This window comes from Megascapheus bottae, chromosome 4 (genome assembly GCF_031878675.1).
Source record: "Megascapheus bottae isolate mThoBot1 chromosome 4, mThoBot2.hap1, whole genome shotgun sequence".
Lineage (NCBI taxonomy): Eukaryota > Metazoa > Chordata > Mammalia > Rodentia > Geomyidae > Megascapheus > Megascapheus bottae.
In genome coordinates, this window is record NC_143512.1 from 80,608,554 (window position 1) to 80,622,197 (window position 13,644).

Sequence of the window (13,644 nt, forward strand, 5' to 3'; positions counted from 1 at the left end):
AATACTGTGGGGAAAGAAAATGTCTGAGCCACATATAAACTTTCTAGATCTCAATGTATTTATTTCCTGGCAAAGGGCAGGGCAGAGTTCCTTCTCTCCTGTCTAACACATGTAGATGACACAGAACCAACTTAACTCTTCTTGAATTGAAGACAGAGCAGGGCACTGGTGGCTCACATCTATACTCTTAGCTACTCAGGAGGATCTGAGGATTGTAGTTGGATATCAGCACATGCAGGGAAGTCCATATGGTTCTTATCTCTAGTGAACCAGCAAAAAGCTGGAAGTGGAGCTGTGGCTCAAGTGGTGAAGCTCTAGGCTTGAGCAAAAAAGCTCAGGGACAGAGCCTAATCCTTGTGTTCAAGCCCTAGCATAAGACAGGCACAACTCCCCACCCCCCACCCCAATTAAGATATACTGTGAATTCTTGTGTATGCCTGTGAGTTTATTCGTGCATTGATGCATGTGCCAGCACTGGGTCTTGAATGCAGTGCCTCCACTCTATTACATGAGCCACACTTCTAGTTGTAGCTGTTGCTAGTTAATTGAAGATAAGATTTTCATGAAGCTATCTTCCCTGTCAGACTCTGAACTCTGATCCTCAGATCTCAGCCTTCTGAGCAGCTGGGTTTATACTTGTGAGACATAAATACCCAGCTCCATCAGTTTATTATTATTATTTTATTTTTTTCCGTTGAGCTTCAACTCAGAGCCTGGGCACTGTAGCTGAGTTATCCTGTTCCATGCTAGCACTCTACCACTTTGAGCCACAGCATCGCTTCTGGTTTTCTGGTGGTTAATTGGAGATAAGAGTCTCACAGAATTTCCTGCCTGGGCTGGCTTTGAACTGTGATCCTCAGATCTCAGCCTCCTGAATAGTTAGGATTACAAGTATGAGCCACCTGCTCCTGCCTGGTCATTTATGTTTAATTTTCTTATTTCTCTTCCTCTCCTTTCCCTTCTAATGTGCATCTTGCCTTCTTCTAGCTTTCACGTTTGTGTCCATTGATTTCCTTTCCTTTTCCCCATCTGAAAGAGGTTATATGGCCCTTCCCAGGGCCAATCCTGGGTTGGGTGGGTCCTGTCCACATTAGCAATTAGCTGAGGACAGAGTGGCAATCTGGCTAGGGGGAAGTCTCCCAGGGAAGCTTCAGGGAAGAGCTGTGGATGGCACCGGGACAAGGGGCTTCCTGTGCGCAGTTCTGCTGTCTGGTGCATGACTTTTGCTCCTGGCAGTGTGCATGCGCGTCCTTATACCTGCTATCCACAAGCAGGTTGTGTGTCCCGTGTGTGTGTGTGTGTGTGTGTGTGTGTGTGTGTGTGTGTGTGTGTGTGTGAGAGAGAGAGAGAGAGAGAGAGAGAGAGAGAGAGAGAGAGAGAGAGAGAGAGAGAGAGATCAGTTAGTGAATAATTGCCTCAACAACTCCATTCTGTTGCTGCACCACCCAAACAGCCCAGGGATGCCACTTACACATGCTGTGAAGGATGTGGCCTGTCATTAACAGTCACGTGTTGACCCTTGCTTTAGGTCAAACTTTCCAGAGATGTTTGTTACTTCCTGCACTGTGGTAGATATTGATAAGTTATCTCGGAGAATGATTAGAGCCATTGACAACCTTTTGGTAAGGTGATTTTACAGCTGCCAAAGCTAATGATAAAGTATCTAGGAGCCTGCTTTGTATGCTTTAAAAAATTATTCCAGGAATTTATTATTAGTTTTTCAAAAAAGTTACTCTGTGGCATATTAGAAGTCAAACCCTGGGGCCGGGAGTTTGGCCTAGTGGTAGAGTGCTTGCCTAGCATGCACGAAGACCCGGGTTTGATTCCTCAGTACCACATACATAGAAAAAAGTTGGAAGTGGTGCTGAGGCTCAAGTGATAGAGCTCTAGCCTTGAGAAAGTCCAAGGACAGTGCTCAGGCCCTGAGCCCAAGCCTAGGACTGGCAAAAAAAAAAAAGAAGTCAAACCCTGGTCTTTGTCCACCATATAGTATGAGATGTTTTGATCTGCACAGAGATGGAGCCGTTAGTATAGGAGAAGGTTGTTCTAAGAGTAAATTTGGTTTCTCCCACAATGCCTTCTGCCATTTATGTTGCAACCAGAGGATGGCAGTGTCATGTTCTTAGAGTTCAGTCTTTAGAACTGGGAGCCAAAGTATATTTCCTTTCCTTTTTATGCCTTTTGCCTCCTTTTCTTCCTTTTAGGTGAAACTAGTTTTAGGGGGTTCAATTCCTTCCTTTCTTATTTATGAGGACTTAATAAATATGGGCTCCTCAAATGTATGGACTCCTTCTCTTCTTCTTCTCCTCCTCCTCCTCCTCCTCCTCCTCCTCCTCCTCCTCCTCCTCCTCCTTCTTCCCCCCACCTCCTGTTGGTCTTTCTCCTTTTTGTTGATAGTACAGGGAGCTGAACTCAAGGAATACTCTACCAATTGAACCATGCCCCGAGTACACTTTATTTTGGTTGCCCCCCATATAGCATCTTTAGTCTGGGCTAGTCTCAGACTGGGATCCTCCTACATCCCCTCCCCAAGTCACTGGGAGTGCAAGCATGTACCACCACTCCCACCCTGGACTTCTTTCCTTTCTGGGTTACTCAGCCTGTGGTAGTTCATTATTGTAACAGAAAACCAACTAAGATAGGCCGCAGTGAGGACTTGCTGGTAGTCCAGAGTGCCAGGCTGGATCCTGGGGGCCACAGTGGAGGACTGAGGTGGCAGAGCTGAGTTCCTATGTTCAGATAAACAGTAAAGACAGCCGTGAGTGGTGGCTCACGCCTGTCATCCTAGCTACTCAGGAGGCTGAGATCTGAGGATCAAGGTTCAAAGCCAGCCTGGGCACAAAAGGACCGGAGACTCTTAGTGCCAGTGTTGACAAAGAAGCTCAGCTATAGTGCTCAGACTGACTTCAGGTTCCACAAGTAACCAAAACAAACAAGCAAGCAAACAAACAAGAAACCTAAAGGACAAAGACAGCATAGCATCTCCTTGGAAGAGGGCCCAGGGTCTGCTAGGATGAATGAGGATGCCTGGCTGGCCAAGTGTAGGTTACAAATTCCCCACACGAGCCACGTGCTCATGGCTCATGCCTTACTCCTAGCTACTCAGGAAGCTGAGGTCTGACGATGGTGAGTTGAAGCCAGCTGGGGCAGGAAAGGCCACAAGACTCTTATTTCCCATTAACCAGCAGAAAGCTAAAGAGGCGCTGTGGCTCAAGGTGTAGAGCGCCAGCCTTGAGCCAAAAAAATGCTAAGGGACAAGGGCCTGAGCATAGAGTTCAAGCCACAGTGCCAGCATAAAGCAGAGCGAAACTAAATCAATACAGAGTCCTGGGGTGAGGCCTAGCGGGGTGAGGGATGATGGCCTTCCCCAGCTGCCAGGGCTGTGGAGAAAGCACCAAGGGGACCCAGAGCAGCTGGGGACCACACCGAGACCTGATTTCCTGGCCGATGGCTAGGGAGGAGGAGGAGGAGGGGGAGGAGGAGGAGGAGGGGGAGGAGCACAGTAGAAGTAGCGGGCCATGGAGATTTGGCTTCTCTGTGGCAGTGACGGATGGTGGGGGAGTGCCAGGAGGACTGGGCACACACTCAGGTGCCGAGCAGTCAGGGAGTCACATCCTCTGAAGCTTGTTGCCCCTTGAGGAACCCCAGCAGGGGGCTCTTGTCCAGCTCTGCTGATCCTGGAGAAGCATGGCTGGGGTCCAATGAGCAGTGAGAAGCCTCGGCCCCACATCCAGGAGGGCATGGTCACCCGGGTGACAGGTGGGGACCAGAGCCTCCCCCTCTTTTCCCTCTAGGGTCCTCTCCTCTTTTCACCTCCATTTGTCCAACCCCTCCCGCACCAGAGAACTCAGAAGCCCCACAGTGAGGGGTGGCACACCCCTGGGGAGGAGACATCTGTGGGTGCTTCTTCACCACCCTTGTGCCAGGAAGTCTCATCACCCACCTTATGAGGTGCACCTCTGCGACTGTGGATGCCAGGGTCACCCATCCAGAATTGTGGGGACTGGGGAATACAATGATTTATTGTTGTTGTTGGTGGTCGTGGGGCTTGAACTCTGGGCCTGGGCACTGTCCTTGAGCTCTTCAGCTCAAGGCTACCGCCCTACCCCTGGAACCACAGTGCCACTGGTGGTTTTCTAGTGGTTAATTGGAGATAAGAGTCTCAGGTCCTTTTGTGCTGGGCTGGCTTTGAACCGGATCCTTAGCTCTCAGCCTCCTGAGTAGCTAGGATGACAGGCGTGAGCCTTCAAGCCCGGCATTCACAGTGATTTAAACCCCTGGCAAGGAGTAAGTTCCAGAAGAGTGCAGATCCAGGAAGTCTTTCATCTGGTTTATGGCTTCCCTCCTGCCTCTGCCCTTGGCCTTGCCACATTTTATCACAGCACTGGCGCTGGGTCAGGCAAGGCTCACCACTCTGCATCCATACCCCCACAAGAAGCTGGTCCATTTCTGCAGAAGGATTTCTGCTTGCCTCATGCACTGGCCATATAAGCAAGACTCCAGTAAATAAATAGTTCCGTTCCCACAGAAATTGCCTATGCTTGAATTTGTGCCTTTAAGAGAAACATGAATAACGCCCAGGACAGAGCATTCTTTTATTCCAACCCAGATAATTTCCACTGCGATAGTGGAAATGTGAGAAAAGCCCAGCTAAGTGTATTCTCTGAGTTATAAATTCCTTTTCTCCCTAATGCCTCAGCCTTATCTGGAGACTCTCTTGGCTGTGCTCTCTTCTTTCATTTCTGTCTTCTTTATTCACTAGCACCTTCTTTTCTTGGATTTTACTAACTCAGCAGCTGCACTTGCAGCCAGCCAAGAAAACTTGCTCCGGGTGGCCAAAAATGCAGGCTGGGCTGCTTTTTCCCACTCCAGGGTCCGGCCTTCTCAGAGCACACTGGTCCCCTTATATAATTCTGCCCCTTTCACCACTTCCCTGCCACAGCTTGGTTCAGAAAAGCCAGTGATGACAATTTCAGATGACAAGGCTCCATTTGGCTGTCATTTACTGTTTATGGAGCTCAACACCTTTTGTAGCTTTTACCCTAGCTTGTAGCTAAAAGCTACATCTATGGAATACTTTAAAGCCTTACTATTATCTGATTCTGCTGCCACCTCCTCCTCCTCCTCCTTCCTCCTCCTCTTCCTTCGTTCTTCCTCTTCTTCCTCCTCCTTCTTCTGTTTTAAAAAATTTTATTTATTTATTTATTTTTACCAGTCCTGGTCCTGACTTCAGGGCCTGAGCACTGTTCTTGGACTTTCTCAAGGCTAGAGCTCTACCACTTGAGCCTCAGTACCACTTCCAGCTTTTTTCTATGTGATACTGAGGAATCGAACCTGCGTCTTGGTGCATGCTAGGCAAGCACTCTACCACTAGGCCAAACTCCTGGCCCATTTTTTGACAAAGAAACAGAGTGACAAGATGTATTTTTTTGGCCAGTCCTGGGGCTTGAACTTGGCCTGGGAATTGTCCTTGGGCTTTCTCAAGGCCATTATGCTACCACATGAGCCACAGTGCCACTTCCACTTTGTGTGTGTGTGTGTGTGTGTGTGTGTGTGTGTGTGTGTGTGTGTGTTATGTGTTACTGAGGAATCAAACCTAGGGCTCTGTGCATGCCAGGCAAGCACTCTACCACTAGGCCATGCTGCCAGACCCACAAGATGCATTTTTAGTGTGTTTGCGTGTGAAACCTGTGGAGTGAAGGGGTTGCTTTGAGGTTGTGGGGATAATGGTGGCTTTGGCACATGGGGCCAGGTGACAGGTGCTGTCTTCTCTTCAGATCTTGTGTCTATCAGAAGGCATGCTAACATGCACTTTGGGGAGAGTGACTTCATTCTTCACATAAGCTCAACCTCTCCTGGAAACAGTGATTGAGACTGAAGACACCTTAGGCCTCAGCCTTAGCTGTGTGGAGAAATCAGTGAAAGACAGAGAGGAATAGAAACACCCAGCAGCAGGGTCAAGAGGGAAAACATGCAGTGGTAGAAATAATCCCAATTATACTGCCATGACAACGTGAAATGAAATAAGAAACCAGTTGCATGTCATCCCAGCTGCTCAGGAGGCTGAGATCTGAGGATCATAGCTGAAAGCCAGTCTGGGCAGGAAAGACTGTGAAACTCTTGCCTCCAGTTAACCATCAAAAACTGGAAGGAGAGCTGTGGCAAAAGTGATAGAACACTAATGTTGCATACAAAAAAGCTTAAGGACAACCTCCAGTTCAAGTCCCACCACTGGCATAACATAATCAAAAAAAAAAAAGAAAAGAAAAGAAAACAGAAAACATCAGGCCCAGAAATGAAAGAAAGAGAAAAATTTAAAAAATAAACAAAAAGAATGTAGCAACATTTATGCACTTAGATAAATTATAACTCAAGAGGCAAAGGATTAAGAAGGGCATGAAGGGAGAGAGAGAGAGCAGGAGAGAGAGAAAGATCACATGAATGAAGGAAAACGCACTTAGACAGTAGACAGTAGAAGAGAGCTGACCCCTGTGGATCTGGTAGCACCTCAGAGAAGTACCTGTAGCTGTTTCCCTGAATTACAAGGGGCTGTTGCCATCCCAGAGCGGTTTTACACCTTCATGTAGCAGGATGCTTGATGGCCTTAGAGACAGCTCCACATCACACTTTCTGGAACCTCATATTCTCTTATTTTGAATAAAAGTCATTGCAAATGCCATTGGATTAAGAATTGAGATGAGGCCATGGGGGGTGATCCTGTTGGATTCCCATCCCACGAGCAGCATCCTGGTAATAGCAGGGCAGGGAAGAGCTGAGGCCACATAGAAATGGGGGTGGAGATTTTAGTAATGTGACCCAGAACCACAGAATGCCACAGAAGGTAGCCACCAAAACTAGAGGAGATGTGGAGTGGATTTTCCCAGAATCTGTAGCAGGGGTATGACCTTGCCGATGCCTTGATTTTGAATTTCTAGCCTCCAGAATTGTGAGAAGATGAGTTTTTTTGGAGGTTAAACAGAGTTTTATTGAACTTTTAAAAATTGTTTTAAGCTACCAAGTAAGTGGTTTTCTGTAATAGCCGCTACAGGAAATGAACATGCGTCTCAAAAGCTGACTTAGGAGTTGAAGACTATAAAGGACTCGAAGAACTTAACTCGGTATCTGAGTGTACTCATTCATTTTCATTACAGAGGGAAATTCATGAAAAATTCAGCGTTCAGGAGACCACACAGAAGTCCTGTGATTCTCAAGGCTGAGGTTGCCTGTCCATTCTAATGGGCCAAGGCCATTAAAAACAGTAACCAACAAAAGTGCCTTCCATATTCAAGGCCAGGTTTACCATCCCTTCTCAGTAATTTATGTCTCAAAGAGAAAAATCAAAATGGAAGCTACAGTACTTAAAACCAAATGACTGTAAAAGTCCAACATATAAAATGTTTATGGGATAAGGCCAAAGAAGTACTCTGAGGGATACTTAGAGATGGAACACAGTTATTAGAAAACAGGAAGAATTTTTAAGAAATTAGCTCAGCTTTCAGCCTAGCAAACTAGTAAAAAGATGAACACAAATCCAGGGTAAGTATGATGAAGGAAATAATAAAGATAAACACAAAAATGAATAAAATACCCCCCCAAATTTAGAAAAGTTAATTAACCAAACCTGAAGAAAATTGTATAAAATCATTAATAAAATAGATAGTTTATTTTTTGGCAGGTATAATTAATAAAAGAGAAACAAGGCACAAACAAATGCCATAAGGAAACAACAAAAGGATCTGTAAATATAACTGACCATCAACTGGTGACAGAATGAAAGATCTTTATTATAATACACTGATGGTAGCTGTTGTGGAAAACATAAATGATCAAGATTCATCCATATAGGTCCCTAAATTCAGATGTAATCATCAGATGAACGGAAGAGATCACAGATCGTTACCTAAGAAGTAACGAGTCCTTAGGGTTTCATGGAGGAGTTCTAGAAAATATTCATGGGGAGCATAACCCAGAGGGAACAATTGGCAGAGCTGTTCTGACTTCTGGAAAAGAGGAAAAGCTAGCCAGTACATTTTACTAAGTGTGCAAAAACCTGACAAGGAGACACGAGAGAGGACAAAAGGCTTAATAGGCTTCTGGATGTAAAAGAAAATATTGATAAATCAAATCCCATACCTTACTGATAGGGTATATGTCTGGAGCCAAAATAGCTGATAGAATATGACCTATATCCTTAGAAGATTAGACAGAGAAAACCAGGCCATTTTCACAGTAGATGTTCCTCTGTTTTTTCCTTGGATACACGTTTATTCTTGAAAGAAGCACCTAGAAAACTGAATAGAAGGGGCCTTCCTGGAATGATAGAGTAGAAACCAGAAAAACTACAGGAACCATGTAGTTAACACTGCAATAAAATTATAGCCAGCTCAGTTTTCCTACATTATATGTTACTGTCAAAATCCTAGAAGAGAAAAAAAAATTGGTAAGGAAAATATAATTGGAGAGAAATAAAATTGGAATGGAAGAATAATTGTCATTATTTTCAGACATTTTGTTCCCTGAAGTACTCAGACTAATTGTTCAATTTGAAAAAGCTAAAGAGTCACTTAGCAGAGGATTAGCTCGCATAAACTAGTTTAGCAGGAGTGCAGAATGTAAATTGAACTTGTAAAGATACTTCTGCTACCAAGCATTGCAAAGAAACAAACAAAAAACAACAAAAAACAACAAAAAAGGACCCTACGTATTACAGCAAGAAACTATCAGTTACCTGAATTAGATGTGTGCCAGTCAGGCCAAGGGTCTAGTTATCCTCTTCCTTCTTTACTAAATAACAGCTCAACATTTGTTTGGGTTGACAGCATACTAAGTGCGTGCCCTCCCAGAATCCTTGGTCATGAAATGAAGTGAGCTCTGTGAAAGGCAGGTCCTCCTGGCAGCGTTTCTCATCGGTTGAGGTAGCGCCTGAGAGCAGGTAGATTCTGGCTCTTTCACCGTCTTCCTGCCTAGAACACAGACAAGTCACCAGGAGGATAAGCCCCTTACTATAGCTTCTTTATGAAAAGTCTCTGTACATGCAAGACAGAAGGTACTCCCTTCTCAGATCAGCGAGTCTCTGACCTTGCGTATCTTGCTTGGAGTTGTTGGGCAGCAGGAGAGGGAACAGAGGATGGAGGAAAAGAAAAGGGGAGAAGAGCTTGGTGTGTGAAAAACGTAGTGAGAGGCTCTGTACAGGTGTTCCCGTGTGCGAAGCACAGAGCGTGATCTGGGGAGGGGTGGGCTGTTAGGAATGTGGAACGGCGGACAGGCTCAAAGTTTCTGTACAATTCAACATTCTCTCACCGTATAACCCAGCCACGGTGCTCTTTATTTTTACCTAAATAAGTTGAAAATCCCTGTTCAGGGGCTAAGTGTGATAATAACGCACACCTGTAATCCCAGCTCCTCAGGAAGGAGGAGTAGGAGAATCTCCATCCAAGGCTCATCTGGGAAAAACAAAACCAAAACAAAAAGCCAAAACAGATGGAGGGATAGTTCAAGTGGTAGAGTATTTGTCTAGAGGTACTGGAACAAACAACATCAATGAAACAAACCCCCAAACAAACTGCTGAAGAACTCTATGCAGATAAGAACCTGCATATAGATGTTCAGAGCAGCATTTTTCATCACAACTTTCACGATGTCCTTAGTAAGTGAATGGATAAGCAAAAAAAGAAAAAGAACCTCATGTATAAGAAGAAATACACGTTGACCTTTTGATTGTTGTAGCAGAAAACTGAAAATAACTACCCACTAATAGTCAAACACTTGCATGCAATGTATTCACACACTGGAATATTACTCAACAGCTAATGGTACCTGCAGAATCAATATTCTGCCATTGATAGACTCTCAGGAATACTTTGCATGAAAATGAGCAAGTTAAAGAATGATCTGTCAAGCAGCTTATGTCACAAATACGCTCGATGGCATTATATACTTCCTATGGATATTTATATGTAAGTGAAGGTAGGAAACACATCTGAAAGACTGCTCCAATTTCAGCTACTTCTGGAAAAAGGAGGGGGGGTTGGCAGTGGTCCGCTCTTCAGCCAGGCAAGTGCGATTGTGTTTCACTTTCTAAACATTTATGAAGGAGGAGCCCCAGAAGCAGCAGGACCCGGAAATTTTGACTCCACAGTGCTGGTTTTCCTCTGGGAGTCCAGCACTATCTGGCTCTCTTGCCTTCCTGAGGCTCCAGGTCTGGGCTTCTGTCTTCCTCCTGGCCTACTCTCTGAGGCTCCAAACCTGGGCTATCCCTGAGGCCGGACCCCACACCAGGTTCCCCCTATGCTGGGCACACCTGATTGCAGCAGGGCATGTGCCAGGCCCTCTGCACAAGGCACGGAGTGATCATGGAGGGGCCAGCTCCATTTGCTGTAGCCCTGTAGTCTCTTCAGGGCACATTCTGCCTGCTGCTGCTAAGTGATGTCAGATGGCTCAACATCTCCTTCCTGGGACTGTGGCATTGTGTCAAAGTGCTATTGTATCCGTGTCTGCTTGAGCAAAGACATTTCTTAGCCATTGTCATCTCTCCGGGATGCATGGAGGCAGTGGGTTTCTACTGCTCTCTGCTTCCTGCCCCACGAGGCCCCGTGACACCCTCCTGCACCCACACGAGCTGTCTTTATGTAGTGGACATTCTGGGCCCATCAGCACTATATTTCAGGCACTTGGGGGCTGTGTCGTTGCCCCCATTCCCCAGAGCAGGCAGAGCCCTGCGGAGATGTCTCTCAGAAAGCGATGTTGAAGTCTTAAACTCAGGAAGCTGCAAGTGTGACAGTGTGTGGAGATGTGACCAAGGGGATTCGGTGGTACACAGGCTGGTCTTTCATCACAGGATGGGGTTCCTCTCAGAAGGAAATCTGGACACAGACGAAGGGAGAGAAGATGCCACTTAGAAAGGTGTGAGATTGTGTGTGAGCCAAAGAGCATGGCAGCTGCCTGTAGCTCTGGAGGCCAGACAAGGGGCATGGAATTGTCCCCCAGAGCCTCACAAGGGATAGATCCTGCTGACACCTCTCCCAATCACAGAGGGAATAACTTTCTGTCCTTTTAGGCCATCCACAGAAAAGTTGTACGGATCATGTTGAGACATAGCCTTGCCTGCAGGATTTATTTATTTTATTTTAAAATTAGCTTTATGTAATTGTACAAAGGAGTTGTCATTTAGCAAAGCAGTTTATAAGCACAATATATCTCGATTAATGTACCCCGTCCTTCCCCTCCCAATCCTGTTTCTTAATCTTCTTAATTTTATAGGTATGCATTGAATTCTTTTTCTTTTTCTTTTTTGTGGGTCATGGGGCTTGAACTCAGCCTGGGCACTGTCCCTGAGCTCTTCAGCCTTGAGTCAAGCCCCACTTCCTGTTTTCTAGAGGTTAGTTAGAGATAAGAGTCTCAGCTTCTTTTGTACCCGGGCTGGATTTGAACCTCGATGCTCAGGTCTCCACCTCCTGAGTAGCTAGAATTACAGGCATGAACCACAACACATTGAATTCTTGACTGCATTCTCCCCTTCTTCTCTTCATTTGTCTACTCCTTTCCCCTTGACCTCACTCCACCCCTTTCTAGTACCCACTTATTTGGTAGGACAGGAGTTTGAACTCAGGGTCTCATGGTTTATGCTTGCTAGACAGGATCTCTACCACTTGAGCCACGTCCCCAGCCCTGGGCTCTTTCATGCATACTGGTGTACACCATTGTAGCTCGCCTCAGTGGAGTGTAAGCTTGTCCCTTCTGCTCTGTGGAGGGCTTGCCTTCTCCTGAGGCTGGCCCCTAAAATGCCCAAGGTAGGGCCTCTTGAGCAGCCATTATCCCTGTTCGTCTCAGCTCGAATGTCCTTCTTGGAGACTCTATCCTCAACTGCCTAGTCCAGCTCTAGAGCTGCTGGACACTCTTCGTGACATTATCTGGGTGACACTGCTGAGAATTTTCTGGCCTAGTTTTTTCTTCCTTAGTTCATTGACATCGTCATCCATCTCCCCTTACGCTTAGAAAAGTCTCCTTGATGTCTAGAAGTATTGAGCCAAGCAAACCAACACTGTGCTTAGAGAGGTGCATGTTGTTCTTGTCCTTTCAGGCAGGGGGTATGAGCTTGCTTGGCTCTCACCACATAGTAGGTGCCTAAAACAGCAGAATTCTACGGTCACCAGTCCTGGATGTTGGTAGTCTGAAGTCGAGATATTGCAGGGCTGCATTCCCCCTGAGCCTGGACAGATTCCATCCTTGTATCTCTCGTCTCTTCTGCTGGAGGCTGTGCTCCCTGGGGCTTTCCCTGGCTTCTACCTGTATCTTTCCTGGCTCTGTCTTCATCATCCCATATCTGGCTTTATCATCTTTCTCCTGGGGACATCTGTGCCTGTCTCAATTTCCTCTTCTGAGACGGACACAGTCCTTATCCACGCAGATGACTTCATCTAAGCTTGAGCAGGTAAAGACCTTGTTTCCAAGTGAGGTCTCAGTCACAGGTCCGAGCATTCGGATCTGATGTCCTGCGAAGGCCCAGTCAGACTCCCCTGACTACTATGCCTTGGTCTCCGATTTAAAGTGAGTCTGCAGGTTCTTTACAGCCAGCACCACGATGCTCACAACCATGCTGCAGCTTTGTGGCAGTGGGGACCCATGGCCTTCTGTCTTTCCCAACTCAGCTGCGGGCATGGGCTTGGCACCCTGGGGTCTCTCCTGGGTTTGCTGTGGACTGAAACACGGTGCCACGCCATCTTTCAGGCTAGAGACTTGCTTTGATTTCCCTAAGAGATGACCCCCGATTACAATGAGTTTTGGTTTAAAACAAAATGGCCAGTTTACTCTTTGAAAGCGGAATCAAAACACTCAAAGCAAGTCTCCAATGTGTGTGTGCAAGCATGTGTTGTGTGTGAGTATGTGTGCGCGTGTAGGAGTCAGTCCTTGTCACGGAAGCTGAAGCGACAAAGGCAGATGGAAATAGGCAAGCAACAGACACGAAAAAGGCTGGCACCGAAGATACATTTCATTTCACAGGGCTGTGGGTGGAGCCTGAGGCTCTGCAGGGCAGAGGGAGAGGGGTTGTCCTCCCTTGGAGTGGACCGCTGGTGATGCTTCTCCTGACCCTCGCCTTCAGTTTGGAGAGTGGGTGGTGGGTTTGAGTTCTGAGCCTGCGAAGCCAGCATGGGATCTTGCAGAGCTCTGAAACACAAGGTGGCAAAAGCAGGGCAGAAGATGCCACAGCAAGGGTGGCTCACGCAGAGATGGATTTGGGATGGCTTCCTAGAAGAGGTGGCACCTCCAGCTTTTCTTTCTTTTTTTTTTTTTTTTTTGTAGTCCTTAGGCAGAGGCGGCAGGAGAGGATGGCCACGGCAGCCGGAGAACCCGACTTCCTCTGCTGTAGTTGCTCAACCGCTGTTGAGCAGATGGCCTTGCCTTGACTCTCCTCTGGTGGCCTCTGGCTGGAAGGTACTAACAAAACACATGTATGAAAATAGAATTTAAACATGAGATAAAGACCCAGGTGCTGTTGGCTCACGACTGTAATCCTAGTTATTGAGATCTGAGAATTAAGGGTCTGGAAGCCAGCCCAGGCAGAAGGGCCTGCGAGACTCTTTCCTCAATGAGCCAGCAAAAAGCCACAAGTGAAGGAAGGGTTGACATTGCCCAAGAGGAAATGAA